Consider the following 15,900-nt stretch of genomic DNA (forward strand, 5'->3'; position numbering starts at 1 on the left):
GCGTAGAGAAGCGCTCATAATAGACAGGTGCGCACCTGTGTCAATGAGGGCGGTCACAGGAACATGGTCGACTTGTACTTCAAGCAGGCTATGGTGCGTGGCAAGCGTCAGTAGAGGATTTTCGGCCGTCATTGGCATTGCAGCTTAACCTCTATAAGCTGCAATATCTAGTTTTCCTGCTGCGGTCGTCTAGAGAAGCTCGACGAGGAAAAGCGCCGAGGTGGCGGAGAGCGGGATTGGCGACGTAGCGGCGACGGGGAGTGAGAGCTGCGGCGACCGGGCAAAGGGGCGTCAGTGGAAGGCTCGTAAGATGACAACGAATAGAAATGGAAGGGTGCGGCGACTGAACGTCGAGGGGTCGTCGGATGCATGAGCGCCGAGGTAGAGAAAGTCTGACGTGGTTGGCTTGACCAATGGCGGCGGCAACAGGGAGCAACGTGCCCAGGCTGGTGGCAGGAAAAACAAATAGGCTGGTCGTCGGGTGTTCGCCATTTCGAAGGGTTATGGAAGGGCATTGTTGGAGGTGAACGGCGAGCGTGTCCTCGGGAGTAGGACGGGACTTCAGGGCGAGTCAAGGGACATGCTGATGGAAGTCCGAGGTTCGCGAACTCCTGCCTCACCACAGCTTGTATTAACGCCACTGACGGCTGTTGGTCGGAGGCGAGCGTTGCGAAAACGGGTGGCTGAGAGGAGCCGGACAGGCGGCTTCGATTTCCCGACGAACAATGCGGGTGACGTTGTCATACGTGGGGGACTTGCGGGCGGCTTCACACGATGAGGTTGCGGCCGTGTTGGGCCGCCACGTGAATCGCTGAGTAATACGGCGGCTCTTGGATTATTCGATCCGCCGGCACTCTTTAATGATGGCCTCGACGGTGGCAACGTTGTTGTAAACTAGAAGAATAAATGCGTCGTCTGCTATGCCTTTCAGCACATGGGCCACTTTCTCCGACTCACTCATGTGCTCGTCAATCTGGCGGCATAGGGCGATGACATCGTGAATGTACGTGACGTACGACTCCGTCGACGTCTGTGCACGAGCCGCCAGTTGATTCCGAGCTGCGATCTGCCGCCCAACAGTGTCGCCAAAAAGGTCGCGGATCTTCTCTTTAAAAGAATCTCAGCTCGTAATCTTCGCTTCGTGCGTCTCGAACCACACTCGCGGTGGGCCATCGAGGTAAAAAAGCACATTGGCAAGCATAAGAGTCGGGTCCCACCTATAGCTTGCGCTGACCCGTTCATACCGGTTGATCCATTTGTCGACGTCAACGCCATCCTGACCGAAAATACACCGGATCACGAGCAGGAGGTAGAACGACGTATGTAGAAGTCATGGTAGGGGCAGGTGGCGAAGACGGTGGTTGTTCAACCTGTGACATGGTTGGACCTATGATGATGCGGCCGTTGCGGAGCTTCGTGAGGAAGACGGGGAAGTACCCCACACCTCCACCACAAAGATGTTACGTAAAAATGACACAAGGCGTGTATATTTAAATTATATATTAAAACTGATGCGTATGGCGTCGACTAAGTTGCAAGCAGCACGCACAACCGACAGCCCACTTCCTCGTTGTCGTCTTCTGACCGCTGATACGTCAGCTACGTAGCAATAGTATCCACTGCATTTACAAATAATTTTGTGATGTATCTGCACCTGTAAGATTTGAAACCATAGCCATAAAAGCTGAGTGAGGTGGTTTGTGTGCACACGCAAGATAATAAAGGAACGTGTATTTAAAAATATACATTTATTGCAGGAATGCAGAACACACTTTTTATTTGAAAGACTGTCAAAATGACTGTTACAGAAGCCCGCAGAAAGAGCGAATAGTCATGTTGACTAGAGTAGATCACAGCATTAATATAATGCACAACACTAAGTATCTCCCGCTTGATAAAAACATTTCATCACGAGGAGCACGGATTTAATACTAACGACAAATCTTTATCTCTTGACACAACCACGAAAAATATTGCACTGCAATTAATTCACAGAACAGCAAAATAAAACTACAAAGAACAAGAAGCACTACATCCAAAGTGAGCACTACATCCATCTTCCGTCTGCTGATGTTATCATCACCGCGAGGAATAGAAAAGAACTTCTTTCCATCCGTCGTACAGTTGCGGCAACCGTAGGCACAGCAGCCCGGCATGCTAGCGTGTCATGCTGCAAACGTTCAATAAAAACACGTAATTCCCGCGTCCACTGGAGGGAAAGGTAAATAATCACTTCTACGTTGCAAAAACAATGCATCAGAGGCGCAAGAAATGTTTTTTACTTACCGAAACGTCCAATTACACGCTCGGAAACGCAAACAACCACGCGATCCGCATGCACAGCGAACGACTGCTGGACCCTTAGGGCGGGGCGCGAAGGAGAAAAGGTCACGTGTCGCCAAACGGCCAATCGCGCGGCGAGGCGGCTGGATCAAGACCTTTCGCTACTTTTTGTAGATAGAGGGACTTTATGGCGCACTGCATTAGCGCGCCACCTGTAGGTGCCGCACGTTTCCTACAAGACAAGAAATCTTGCATCTCGGAATCCTCCACAGAACTACCTCAACGACGCCATCGAGTCCGTGCAGAGTCGCACAGTAAGGTACATTCATTCATCATTCTCATACGACATTAGTGTTTCATCTTTAAAAACAGACTCTGGATTAGAATCGATGGCTCATCGCCGTCGTATCGCGAGCTTATCATTATATCACAAGATCTACAACAGTTCACTTCGCCGCGCACCTTACATTTCTCCTCCTTCACGCATTTCACTGCGCATTGGCCATTCATACAATGTTGCTCGCCCAAGTGCACGCACTGTCGCTTGCTCGTAATCATTTCTTCATCGCACAGCCAAAGACTTGAACGACCTTCCTCACCACATCGCTTCCATCGCCACCTCAACTGCCTTCACGGACGCATTAACAAGGTTTTTTTGTGAACAGTCTCAGTAATTTTTTCCTTTTTATATTATATACCCCACCCCTTATGTAACACACCTGCGGGGTCTTTAAGGTAAAATAATTGAAATTGAATGAAATGCGGAAAACGTGTTACAGTGCCTAATGAGCCCCTTGCGGCTTCTGTACAAAGCTTGTAAAATTACCGCGTGAGATGGGCGCTAATAATCGGTTGGGCGGATGTGCCCAAAGCTTCTTTGTTTTTTAACGGAATAGGCATACTGGTTTTCGAACGTCCTTTGTTTCGGTATAGGTTTAATAAGTGTGTTGAGATATGCTAGTACAGTTCCGCTGGCTAATTGTAGTTCTTGATTGTCACTGTCAGTTGGACGTGCACCAATCCAGCTTGGTGACCGTGGAGCACTTGACGACATCAAAGGTGAGGTAGACAGTCGTTCCCAAGTCTTGCACTTGTATGCACTGGTGGTGTGCATGCAGGGGATCCGTTACATGGGGGGGGGGGGGGCAGTGGGGGCTGTCGCCCTCACAGGTTAGAGAAGAGGGTGGGCATGCCCCCCCACTAACAGCTAATACGACTTTCCCCCTCCCCTTTCTTTTCTCGCCTTAGAAAAAACATAGGTTTTGTTATTGCGCGTATATATATATTTATATATATATATATATATATATATATATATATATACACATATACATACATATATATATATATATACATATATATATATATATATATATATATATATATATATATATATATATATATATATATATATATGTATGTATGTATATGTGTATATATACATATATATATATATATATACATATATATATATATATGTATGTATGTATATATATATATAAATATAAATATATATATATATATATATATATATAAATAAATATATATATATATATATATATATATATATATATATATATATATATATATATATATATATATATATATATAGTAAAGAAGAGGAAGTACTCCAGCGCAGAGGCTGCAGCAGCGGCTCGAGCTCGTGAATTGCGGCTGGTGCATCGCCTTCCAAGCTTTCGAAGCATCAACCTTTTTGCTCAATAAATCTCCTTTATAATAAGCGGAGCCGTGCTGGGTGCCGTGCCCTATACCTTCCCACTACCATCCTGGAACTCAGTTCTCGACGGCTACCTTCTGCTATGCCGGGTGCCGATCAGCAGACGCTTCCATCTCCTCCGGCCACCTGTCCAAGCAGTGTTCCTCAGCGGGAGCCTCCAATCTTCAGTGGAACAGATGACAACGACGTTGAAGATTGGCTCTCGACTTTCGAACGGGTGAGCGCTTTAAACAGATAAACAGACGCGGACAAATTGACACGCGGTCGTTCTACCTCGCGGGTGTAGCCAGCCTTTGGCTTAGAAACCACGAGGCAGACGTCCGAACGTGGCCGCAATTTAAAGCGTCGATTGTAGCAGTCTTCAATCGACCTGCCGTCCAAAAACTTCGTGCCGATCAGCGTTTACGCACACGTGCACAAGAAACGGGTGAAACCTTCACTAGTTACATAGAAGACGTCGTCGATTTGTGCAGACGCGTGAACGCCGCAATGACGGAAGCAGAAAAATGTAAGCACATCCTCAAAGGGATTGACGACGACGCTTTTCAAATGCTCTTGGCGAAAAGCCCGACCACTGTTAACTACGTACTTCGCCTCTGCCAAAGCTATGATCAATTGCAGAAGCAGCGAGCTCTGACAACACGTCGTCCAGCGCACGATTTGGCACCACTGCCTAGTGTGATCAATGGTCATGGCCAAGCGTCACTAAGAACCGAAATAAAAGCATTTTTCCGTGAAGAAGTCGCACAACAGCTTTCCTTGGTGCCCTTCACACCAGAACCTACCACATCTTTACCGTCGTCTCTTCGAGGCGTCATTCAAGGAGAGGTCGCCGAGGCCTTACCAGCTGCTCGCGAGCATAATCTTGTGGCTGCTCCTCTCACCTACGCCGCGGCTGCAGCCATGCCAACTCGCAAGGCGCCTGTGCCTCCGTTCCAGACTCGCGCGAGCTATCCGCCACCTCCAGTTCACCGGACCAGCACTAACACCGCCAACCCGTGGCGCACCCTCGACAATCGCCCGATATGTTACGCTTGTCGATACCCCGGACACGTCGCAAGGTATTGCCGCCGCGAGACGCATATCACCGATGAAAACCACCGTGAGCCTTTCTTCCCGCTTGACTCCAACGCGCAATACGGTTCCTCCACTCCAATGCCAGCCCGCTACCAGGACGACCACCGCCCTCGGCCGGGACGCGAGTTTACAAAGGCGAGCGTATAAAGCCACCCACAATGCACCACGGCCCAGCGCTCTTGGAGGCTATGCATTTCCGCCGGCCTAACTGTGTCATCGCGCTGTCGCTCCCCGCAATTTCGTATAGTGTTGCCGGAGGCTGCTGCTGCAACTAGCGGGGGCCACCTTGCTCGCAAAGGAAACCCCTCAAGGCTTTTGGACCTGCGGCGAGTTGAGTTGGATACTCGCGAAGAAAAGGAAACCCCTCAAGGCTTTTGGACCTGCGGCGAGTTGAGTTGGATACTCGCGAAGAAATCGTGTGCGCCCACCTGTCGCCTCTCGCAACCGAAAGCCGGCTCGTTCATGACGCAAGTGGGCACTGGAACGATGTGATCAAGAAAAGGAAAACCCTCTGCGATTGACATCTCGCAATCAGTTCATGTTTCGAGCAGTGCGCGCGCCTTGTATCGCCGCTGCGCTGCGCTCCTCGCTCTGCCCAACGTTTTGCCGGCCCGTTATCAACGATGTAAGCTTGGATGTTTACTAAGTCGTATGCAATCAACACAAAACGACGCGATCACGTACTTGTGCAAGCCTTGCCTCGTCGCTGGTCAGAAAGGGGGTTTCGGAAAAATCACACTCCGCTACGTCGCGGTCGTCACTTCAGGGTCAATTAGCTTTAGCTGATGCTCAGCACTGACTTCTAAGCCACGCATTATGAACAGGAACGTGCCATGCCACACGAAGACCTTCCAAACACCATTGTGCGGCTTAAAAAAAGTAAAGCTTCCGGCCTCGCCCGTTCATATATTCAACGCCTCCTTGATATTGCCGCGAACCATGCATTGGGTTTGTTTATTTGTGTTTTGTTTTTTTCGGCCTGGCTGCGCTGGCCTGTGCTATCGCTGTTTTCACAGCGTTTCGAACAAACGCTACCACAGCGTTTCGAACAAACGCTATCGAACAACGCTTCAGGCGTTGTTCGATAGAAACAACGCTTCAAGCGTTGTTTGTTGGAAGCGCTGTTCGAACGAACAGCGTTTCTAACAAACGCTATCACGGCGTTCTCGATACAATCCGACTATTCGAGAAACCCTCGCGCCGAGGGATATAAATTCCCGCACAGCCGATGCCGCGTCATTCGATCGCCGACGCTCACTAGCGTGCCCGTCGTTTTGCTGGCCGCTGCTTCGCCGCCTGTGTATTTTTTCAGTTGTTAGGGGAGCACAAGTTCGCTCCAATGAACTTGTTTTCCTCATAGACAACTGCGTCGTCCTTTGCTGCGTGACATCTGGAGGAGGTGCGGAGTACATGAACCCTAAGCCATTGCCAAGCCGACAAGCACGCACAACTCGTGTCAGCCACCGACAGCAAGGCCTTCAGCCAGAGTTTGGACTGCCCCGGATAAAAAAAGGAAAGAAGACGTAAAAAACACGATGATCAACGCAGGCACCATGACCAGCGCTACCAACCCTCCCGCCGTTCTGCAACAACCTCGCGAGCCCCCATCATTCCGAGGATCTCCTGGTGAAGACCCGGAAGAGTGGCTGGAGAAGCTGGAGCACATCCGCATCTTTAACAGGTGGGATGACGAAGAAACGTTTCGTCATGTCTACTTCTATATGGAGGATGCAGCTCGAACGTGGTTTGAGAACCACGAAGGCTCCCTAACCGACTGGAATGTCTTTAAGAGCGAATTCCTCAGAACAATCGCTACGGTTGTGCGGAAAGAATGAGCCGCCCTTTTGTTGGAGACGCGAATGCAACATTCTAACGAAGGTGTTATACTGTTCGCTGAGGAGATGAAGATGCTGTTCCGGAGAGCTGACCCCAAAATGGCAGAAGAGAAGAAGGTGCGCTTTCTGATACGGGGAGTTAAACAAGAGCTCTTTGCTGGACTGATCCGCAACCCCCCTAAAACCGTCGCTGGGTTCGTCACCGAGGCTTCGATGATCGAGAGGACCTTGGATATGCGTTCGCGGCAATACGATAGACCACTCAACACCCTTTCGGTGAACCCGGTAAACGCCCCTGGATTGGCGACGGAAGACTTGCGGGAGACCATCCGCGCCGTCGTTCGCGAGGAACTGAGGAAATTGTTCCCAGCAACGCCGCAGCCCCAAGTCGCCTCCCTCACTGACGTCGTCCGCGAGGAGGTTCAGCAAGCACAGGGGAATTCCACGCCGTCGGAAGCATCTTGCGAACCACAAGCGATGACCTACTCCGCTGCTGCTCGTCGACCCCGACCCGTCCCAACCCGTTATCAAGAGGCCCCGCCGTACCACCGCCCGATGTCGCCCGCCCGACCCCCTGTAACCCGAAACCAGGCGCCCAGGAAGACCGAGGTGTGGCGAACGCCAGATAATCGTCCGCTGTGCTACCACTGCGGAGAGGCCGACCACGTCTACCGCCGCTGCCCGTACAAGAGGCTGGGTTTGTGTGGGTTCTCCGTCGACGCACCCCACCCGCGAGCCGGCCAGCGCCCATTTGAGATCGAAGAATACCTGTCGAGCACCAGCCGTGGACCATCCCGTTTCAACCGTTCGCCGTCGCCCTACCCGTACCAATCCCCCAACCGCCGCAGCCATCCTGACTTCGCCCGTGGAAGGTCCCCCAGCCCACGAGGGGGAAACTAAAAGCAGCAACTTCTGGAGGTGAAGTTGCACAACGGCGAGAAAATGAAAACCCTCCAACGACGCAAGACCGTGACTCACGACATCCCCTCATCCCGACGACCCGACGACACCCTGACGAAACCCCCGAAAACGACGACAGCTACGCTGCGCGACGCGTACCCGAAATGACGAAGCTGGCCGCTGAGAAGACGACGATGACGACGCATAGTGCCCGACCATCAACACGTGCAAGCCGCGATACGACGCTCCGACGCACCCGAAATTCGAGGAAAGCGGCATCCGACGTCCAGTTGCCCATCTATGGCCTTGACGTAGTCGCCCTCATCGACACGGGAGCCGACTACTCGGTCATGAGCGGGTTATTTGCGTCCAAGCTAAAGAAAGTTACGACCAGATGGGACGGTCCGCACATACGCACAGCAGGAGGCCACCTCGTGACCCCAAGTGGAATGTGCACGTCGCGCGTCACCATAGATGGCACTACGTGCCCTTCGGAGTTCGTCATTTTTCCTAACTGCTCCCGCGACGTAATTCTCGGAATGGACTTTTTGACGGACAATGGCGCAATAATTGATCTGCAGACCAGGTCGATAACGTTTTCTTCCGATCACTCCACGACGCCGCAGCCGAACCTCGGACACCGTGCTGCTGTAAGGATCGCCGACGATCACGTCACCCTGCCACCCCGCGCAAGCTTGATGATCGCCGTCTATCGTGAAGGTGCTGCTCCTGACGTCGACGCTATCGTAGAGACTGACCAAAGGTTGCTTCTAGACTGCGGTGTGTCTGTCGCAAGAGGCATTGCGCGGTTTAAGCAACGCAGATCCCACGTTTTGGTCACCAATTTCACCGAGGAGTACCAGCATCTAAACAAGGGCGCTGCAATTGCGTTCCTCGAAGAAACGCAAGAAGCGAGTCAAGTGATCGCGGTCGCCACCTTTGAACGCGCACGCGCAGATGCTTCCAGGCTGCCACATCCTTTCGACGTGAACCCGGCGCTGTCGCAAGAAAATCGGGACAGATTACTGGAGTTGCTCCGTCGCTACAGCGAGTGTTTTTCCTCGAACTCGAAGTTACGTCAGACACCTTTGGCGAAGCACCAGATAATAACCGAAGATGGAGCCCGACCTACCAGACAGTCACCGTACCGCGTTTCTTCACACGAGCGCGAAGCCATCCGGACTCAAGTTGATGACATGCTCAGCGACGACATAATACAGCCATCAAAAAGTCCGTGGGCTGCGCCGGTTGTACTCGTGAAGAAAAAAGATGGCACTTTTAAGATTTTGCGTTGACTACCGGAGACTAAACAAAATCACCAAAAAGGACGTGTACCCCCTGCCACGAATCGACGACGCCCTCGACCACTTCTGCCACGCCAAGTACTTCTCATCCATGGATCTGAAGACCGGCTACTGGCAAATTGAAGTGGACGAGAGAGACCGAGAGAAGACTGCATTTATAACCCCGGACGGTCTGTACGAGTTCAAGGTGATGCCGTTTGGGCTGTGCACGGCGCCCGCAACGTTTCAGAGAGTCATGGACACTGTGCTAGCAGGCCTGAAGTGGCACACTTGCCTCCTATACCTCGACGACGTTGTCGTATTCGCCCGGACTTTCGACGAACACCTCACAAGGTTGGAATCTGTACTCGAGGCCATTCGTACGTCGGGGTTAACGCTGAAGCCTGAGAAGTGCCGTTTCGCGTACGAGGAACTCAAGTTCTTGGGTCACGTCGTGAACGCCGTGGGAGTCCTACCTGACCGGGCAAAAACATCAGCCGTTGCGAACTTCCCAAGGCCGAAAGATAAGAAGGGTGTGCGAAGGTTTGTCGGACTGTGCGCATACTACCGGCGCTTCGTCGCAAACTTCGCACGCACTGCAGAGCCACTCACGCGCCTGACGAAAGAAAGCACCCCTTTCAGCTGGGAAAACGACCAAGAAAAGGCATTCTGCGAGCTGCAACAACGCCTGCAAAACCCGCCCGTGCTCGCTTATTTCGACGAAAACGCCGAAACGGCATTGCACACGGACGCCAGTGATATCGGTTTGGGTGCCGTTCTCGTCCAAAAGCAAAGCGGTTACGAAAAGGTAATCGCCTATGCAAGCCGTGGTCTGTCGAAGGAGGAGAGAAACTACTCTGCCTCCGAGAAAGAGTGCCTGGCTATCATATGGGCCATTTCGAAATTTCGCCCATACGTCTATGGTAGACCGTTTAAGGTTGTGACAGACCATCAAGCGCTGTGTTGGCTCGCCAATTTGAAGGACCCCTCTGGCCGTCTTGGGTGGTGGAGCTTGCGCCTGCAAGAGTTTGACGTTACAATATTCTACAAATCCGGCAGGAAACACTCCGACGCCGACTGCCTGTCCCGCGCCCCCGTCGACCAACCACCACAGGACTCCGATGAAGACAGCGCGTTCTTCAGAGTCGTGACAGAGAGCGACCTAGCCGCCCAGCAGCGTGCCGACCCTGACTTCCGCGCCATGATAGACTACCTCGAAGGACGCAACGTCGCCGTGCCTAGGGCGTTCAAGCACAACTTACCAGCATTCGGCCTCAAAAAGTCCATTCTAGTGAAGAAGAATTTCAACCCCGGAACGAGAACGAATTATCTACTTGTCATCCCCGCAGACCTTCGTGACGAAATTTTGGAAGCGTGCCACGACGACCCGTCTTCCGGACATCTCGGAACAGCTCGCACGATTACAAAAATCAAGGCGAAATACTTCTGGCCCCGCCTTACATCCGATGTCACCCACTACGTCCGGAGCTGCCGTGACTGCCAGCGACGAAAAACACCACCGACGAGACCAGCCGGACTTCTGAAGCCGATCGCCGTCCCAACGAAGCCCTTCCAACAGATCGGAATGGACCTTCTGGGCCCGTTTCCTACATCCCGATCCGCGAACAAATGGATTGTCGTAGCGACAGACTACATGACGCGCTACGCAGAGACCACCGCTCTTCCTAGGGGAACTGCACAAGAAGTTGCAAAGTTCTTTATTAACCAAATTGTGCTGCGACATGGAGCCCCTGAGGTCCTAATTACGGACCGCGGAACGACCTTCACTGCGGAGCTCATGCAAGCAATCTTACGCTACAGCAACACAGATCACCGAAGAACGACGGCGTACCACCCCCAAACGAATGGACTAGCGGAACGGCTCAATAAGACAATCGCGGATATGCTGTCTATGTACGTCGACGTTGAACATAAGACGTGGGACGAAGTCCTCCCGTACGTCACGTTTGCGTACAACACGGCTATTCAAGAAACCACGCAGATGACACCGTTCGAGCTCGTCTACGGAAGACGGCCGATTACGATGCTTGACGCCATGCTTCCCCACGTAGAAGACGACGACCTCAACGCCGACGTCCAAGGATACCTCCAACGTGCGGTGGAGGCCCGCCAGCTCGCTCGAGCTCGTATAACGGACCAGCAACTGGTGGATGCCGGACGCTGCAATCTCCAACGCCAAGACGCCGAGTACCATCCTGGAGATTATGTGTGGGTTTTGACTCCCATTCGACGACGTGGACTCAGTGAGAAACTTCTACGACGCTATTTCGGACCCTACCAGATTCTACGACGTGTTGGCGAACTAACGTACGAAGTGATCCCCGATGGGGACTCTCGTACATCATGACGACGCACGCGGCCCGAAGTCGTCCATGTGGTTCGCTTAAAACCTTTCTACGGACGATGACGAACTTTTATTTTAATTTGTGTGAACTGTCCCTTATGTTAGCATCAGGTCGATGCACTCTTAGAGGGGGGGTAATGCCGCGAACCATGCATTGGGTTTGTTTATTTGTGTTTTGTTTTTTTTCGGCCTAGCTGCGCCGGCCTGTGCTATCGCTGTTTTCACAGCGTTTCGAACAAACGCTACCACAGCGTTTCGAACAAACGCTATCGAACAACGCTTCAGGCGTTGTTCGATAGAAACAACGCTTCAAGCGTTGTTTGTTGGAAGCGCTGTTCGAACGAACAGCGTTTCTAACAAACGCTATCACGGCGTTCTCGATACAGTTCGACTATTCGAGAAACCCTCGCGCCGAGGGATATAAATTCCCGCACAGCCGATGCTGCGTCATTTCGATTGCCGACGCTCACTAGCGTGCCCGTCGTTTTGCTGGCCGCTGCTTCGCCGCCTGTGTATTTTTTTCAGTTGTTAGGGGAGCACAGGTTCGCTCCAATAAACTTGTTTTCCTCATAGACAACTGCGTCGTCCTTTGCTGCGTGACAATATATTACACGGAAAAGCTAATACGCCATCGTTAAGGCATATGAACGCCGCTGATTAAATATTGCCTATCGGCGCAAGTAAGGTTCGAACAAAAACAAAATTTTTCTGGCGCGTCCTGCAGAAAAAAGCGCCCGTCTTTTCTTTTCTTTTTCGGTGCTTCAGTGCAGCATGCATGTGTAATGCGGTGAAGCTGTGAGGGCACGCGCAACTTTATAATATGCGACTGAGCACCTCGACATGATGTTTTTCTCTTTTTTTTTTCTACAACCCGCCCTTGTCCAACAAGCAGTCATGCAAACTTGATGGCAAGTAAAAAAAAAACATACCTGGCCACTAGTGCCACATAGCCGTCACATGAAATTGAAATAAAAGCAGGAGTGCAGACCATTCATAGAGATACACTGGAGGATGTTCTAAAGCATAGACCATGCTCTGAATGAAACATAGAGAACTTTGATGCTAGTGTCTGTGGCAGCTGCAACGCACAGCACTTCAGCTAGCGTGGCAGGGATGGGTAGTACACGAATGTGTCTAATGTTCCTTCTTTTAGCTCCGTGTGGCCTGAATTCGCTTTGCCACAAGAGAAAGTTTAGCAAAGGTTTAAAATCAATGCATAGCTATAAACACAGCCACAAGTGCATGGGAAGCCTGCAAACACAAAAACTAGGCAAATCTGTTAAGTACCCATCATTCCCATGGCAACTAAACGACTGCAGTGCCAGAGTTACTTCTAGGAAACTATGAGACCATAAAAGTCACCCAGGATCTTGCAATTACACCTTGTTTTATTTTTGCATCATTTAAAAACAACACTTTGCTGGCGAAATGCCATTCGAAGTATCACAGGATCATTGCTTGCTTAGACCCCTCATCATCCAATATTGTATAGGTGAGAGCCAGTCCTTACGCATGTACCTGTTCAAATAAACATCCGTTCATATGACTGCCTGATTTGTGCAAGGATTATAAGCTGCAATAGGACTTTGCACTTTAGAAACAGATATTGAATTCAATGCAGCAAATAGTTCAACTGCCTTTTGCAACACAGCATATGCCAGGTAGAAAATGTAGCAAAGGCAAATATATTCTGGAAATCGTTTTGCAAAGCCTTCACAGGCATGGTGGCAAATATATCGGTTAATGCCAGCAATGTCTATTTTTCGCGAAGCTCTGAAAGCTCTTCCACGAGTTGTCTAAAATGCCTTTACACCTCTTCAGCCTATGAACTTGGCGTTTCACTGCAATGTAATGTTAAAATCAGAGGAAATAGTAAACCGCCTGTAAGACATAAGCTGTTGTAAAAAGAAAAAGCAATATATTTCTTAATATTGAAGAAGCATTCTGAACAAAATTAGACCAACTGAGGCTGCCACAAGTGGCCTTGAAAATGTAAAATACTTGCCAACATAAGCTGCTGGTCTAATGTGGAGGCCACGCATTTCAGTCAGCTGTACACATCGATGCTAAGTCTTTGTAATGCTATGAAAATATTCATAATAGCACCTATAGACACAGCATAATACACCCAGTTTATTATGTCTTTTGGCATTGAGGATAAAAGATAGCTTATTCCTTTGCATACATTTCTAATATTTTTGCAGTTATGAAGATTAGAAGCTTGACGACTGCTGGCATACTAGTTTATGTTTCTCAAAGAGATGTGGAAATCTATAAATCCAGAAGCCCGAAATATAAATTTCAAAAAGTGCGAGGATATCCAAATGCAGAGCTGTGAAATGTTATGCTCGCACCTCTTATTTAATCTCTATACGAAGTTTCGATTCAGCAAGGCATTATACAAGTATCGATGTTCATATGCCTCATGACTGGCATGTGTATTTGCACAAGTTTTTCACTGCCATTCACGGTTGTTGCAAGTACTGTACTGAGCATGTGTTCCTCTTTCCCCCTAAAATATTCCTGGTGACAGCACTGTTGCCAGCACCATAAATGAAGCAATGCAGGCAGTGACTACAGCGCCAAATGCATGAAACACCTCGACATTGAGGTCTCGTCATACAAACTAGCTAATCTCAAACTTTGCGAATGATTGGGCTACGGCCCAAGTGGTGCAAGGGTTTCTTGCGAGAAGAAAAAAAGTAATAAAAGTGAACTGCTCTCTTAGCCCTTTCAGATACCACCTACGAAGAATTGTATGTACTTGTGTGAAACTGACATTTCAAGGCACTTGATATTCTATTGCAACAAAAATAGCGGCATAACACAAGGTGCATTCCAAAAGAAACCAAACTTGTGCTTTACTGTAGTCTTTGACTTTGTTTTTCGGCCACAAGTATGGCCAAACAAAGAATTTCATCTTGGAAGTGCCGCCTGCTGCCTTAGTCCATATCACAACTATGCGACATCTGGTGGAGGTGGTTTCTTTCATGTTCTGGGCGCCCCCATCAAGCCATGAACCCAGCTCCAGTGCCAAAAAAGATACCCGACGCCGACCTTGAGCCTGTAATCTTCAACTTCTTCAAACATTAATCTTTTTATATTACTGCGTAATTTTCAATAAAATATTAAATAGTGGTAATGACAGTTCATTCCTCCAATCTTACCTCATCTTTTTTAGATTACTGCGTAATTTTCAATAAAACAACTAGTGGTAATGGCAGTTCATTTCTCCAATATTACCTCAACACTGTAGCAGCTTGGTGCAGCACATGGCAAATAGATTTAAACATGCGTAAATGTAAGCAAACGTGCATAAGAAGATATGCAGACATCTTGCTAACATACTAGGTAAATGTCCTACGCAATCGGGTCAACTCATATAAATAATTAGGTGTTCTTATCTCATTGAACTTACCTCAGGCACCTCACACTGAATATGTTACTAATAATGACGATTACAAGTTAGGCTACATACATTGCACCTTCTCAAAACCCCGATATACACTAAAACTACTTCTATATGAAACATTATTACGTTTCAAACTTGAATATGCCTCTTCTGTGCGAGACCCTTGCCACAACAACTTGATTGACTTGTTTGTACAGAATAACTCCTTCCGCTTGAAACCTTCTCACTGTAATTGCATTGCTGGTATAACTTTAATGAAATCCAGCCGAAGTCTTGCTTCTTTTGCACCCCCTTTGAAAATATCTTATTTGGCTTCATTTCACGAATTATTGTCATACCACCCTGCATGACCAACTAATCCTGAATCCTCAGTACATATCCCATTACAGTGACCTCGTCATAAGGTTGGCATCGCATTATGCAACTCCCAGTGTTTTCATCTTGTACATTGGTACATTGAAACCAACTACCTGAAGACATGTCACTATTAGTAATTGTTTTCCAATAAACTTTACTCAGTATTCTGTAATTATCCAAAATAGACTAACATTCTGTATTTACAGGCTGAATCATGTATTGTGTTTGTTGTCCTTACACAGCTAACATTGTGTAATGATGAGTTTATTCTTCGTTTAGTAACTTTTCATGCTGCATTTTCCTTGTCTACTTTGTAAGCAGTCCCCTCCACTATGCCGTAAGGATTTTGAGAGTAAATAAAATAAAAATAAATAAACAACTGTATGCTGCAAAACGAAGTTAAAGAGGTTAGAAAGTCAATATATTTTGATGTTTCTTAGCCCCTACAAATACAAATAGAAAAATAAAGGGGTGTACATAATTGTGTACATAGCGTGTCAAACGGCTGAAATTCACCCAGCATTCCTTGCAAGCACTGAAAGCCGATGATTCAGACCTTTTTATGCCAACTTAGTCGGACATCAGGGGTTGGCACTCCTTTAAGAAGTGGAGTTCGCTTGTTTGGGATTAAACAAAACCAACTTCATGCT

This window comes from Rhipicephalus microplus, unplaced genomic scaffold (assembly GCF_043290135.1).
Source record: "Rhipicephalus microplus isolate Deutch F79 unplaced genomic scaffold, USDA_Rmic scaffold_16, whole genome shotgun sequence".
Classification (NCBI taxonomy): Eukaryota; Metazoa; Arthropoda; class Arachnida; order Ixodida; family Ixodidae; genus Rhipicephalus; species Rhipicephalus microplus.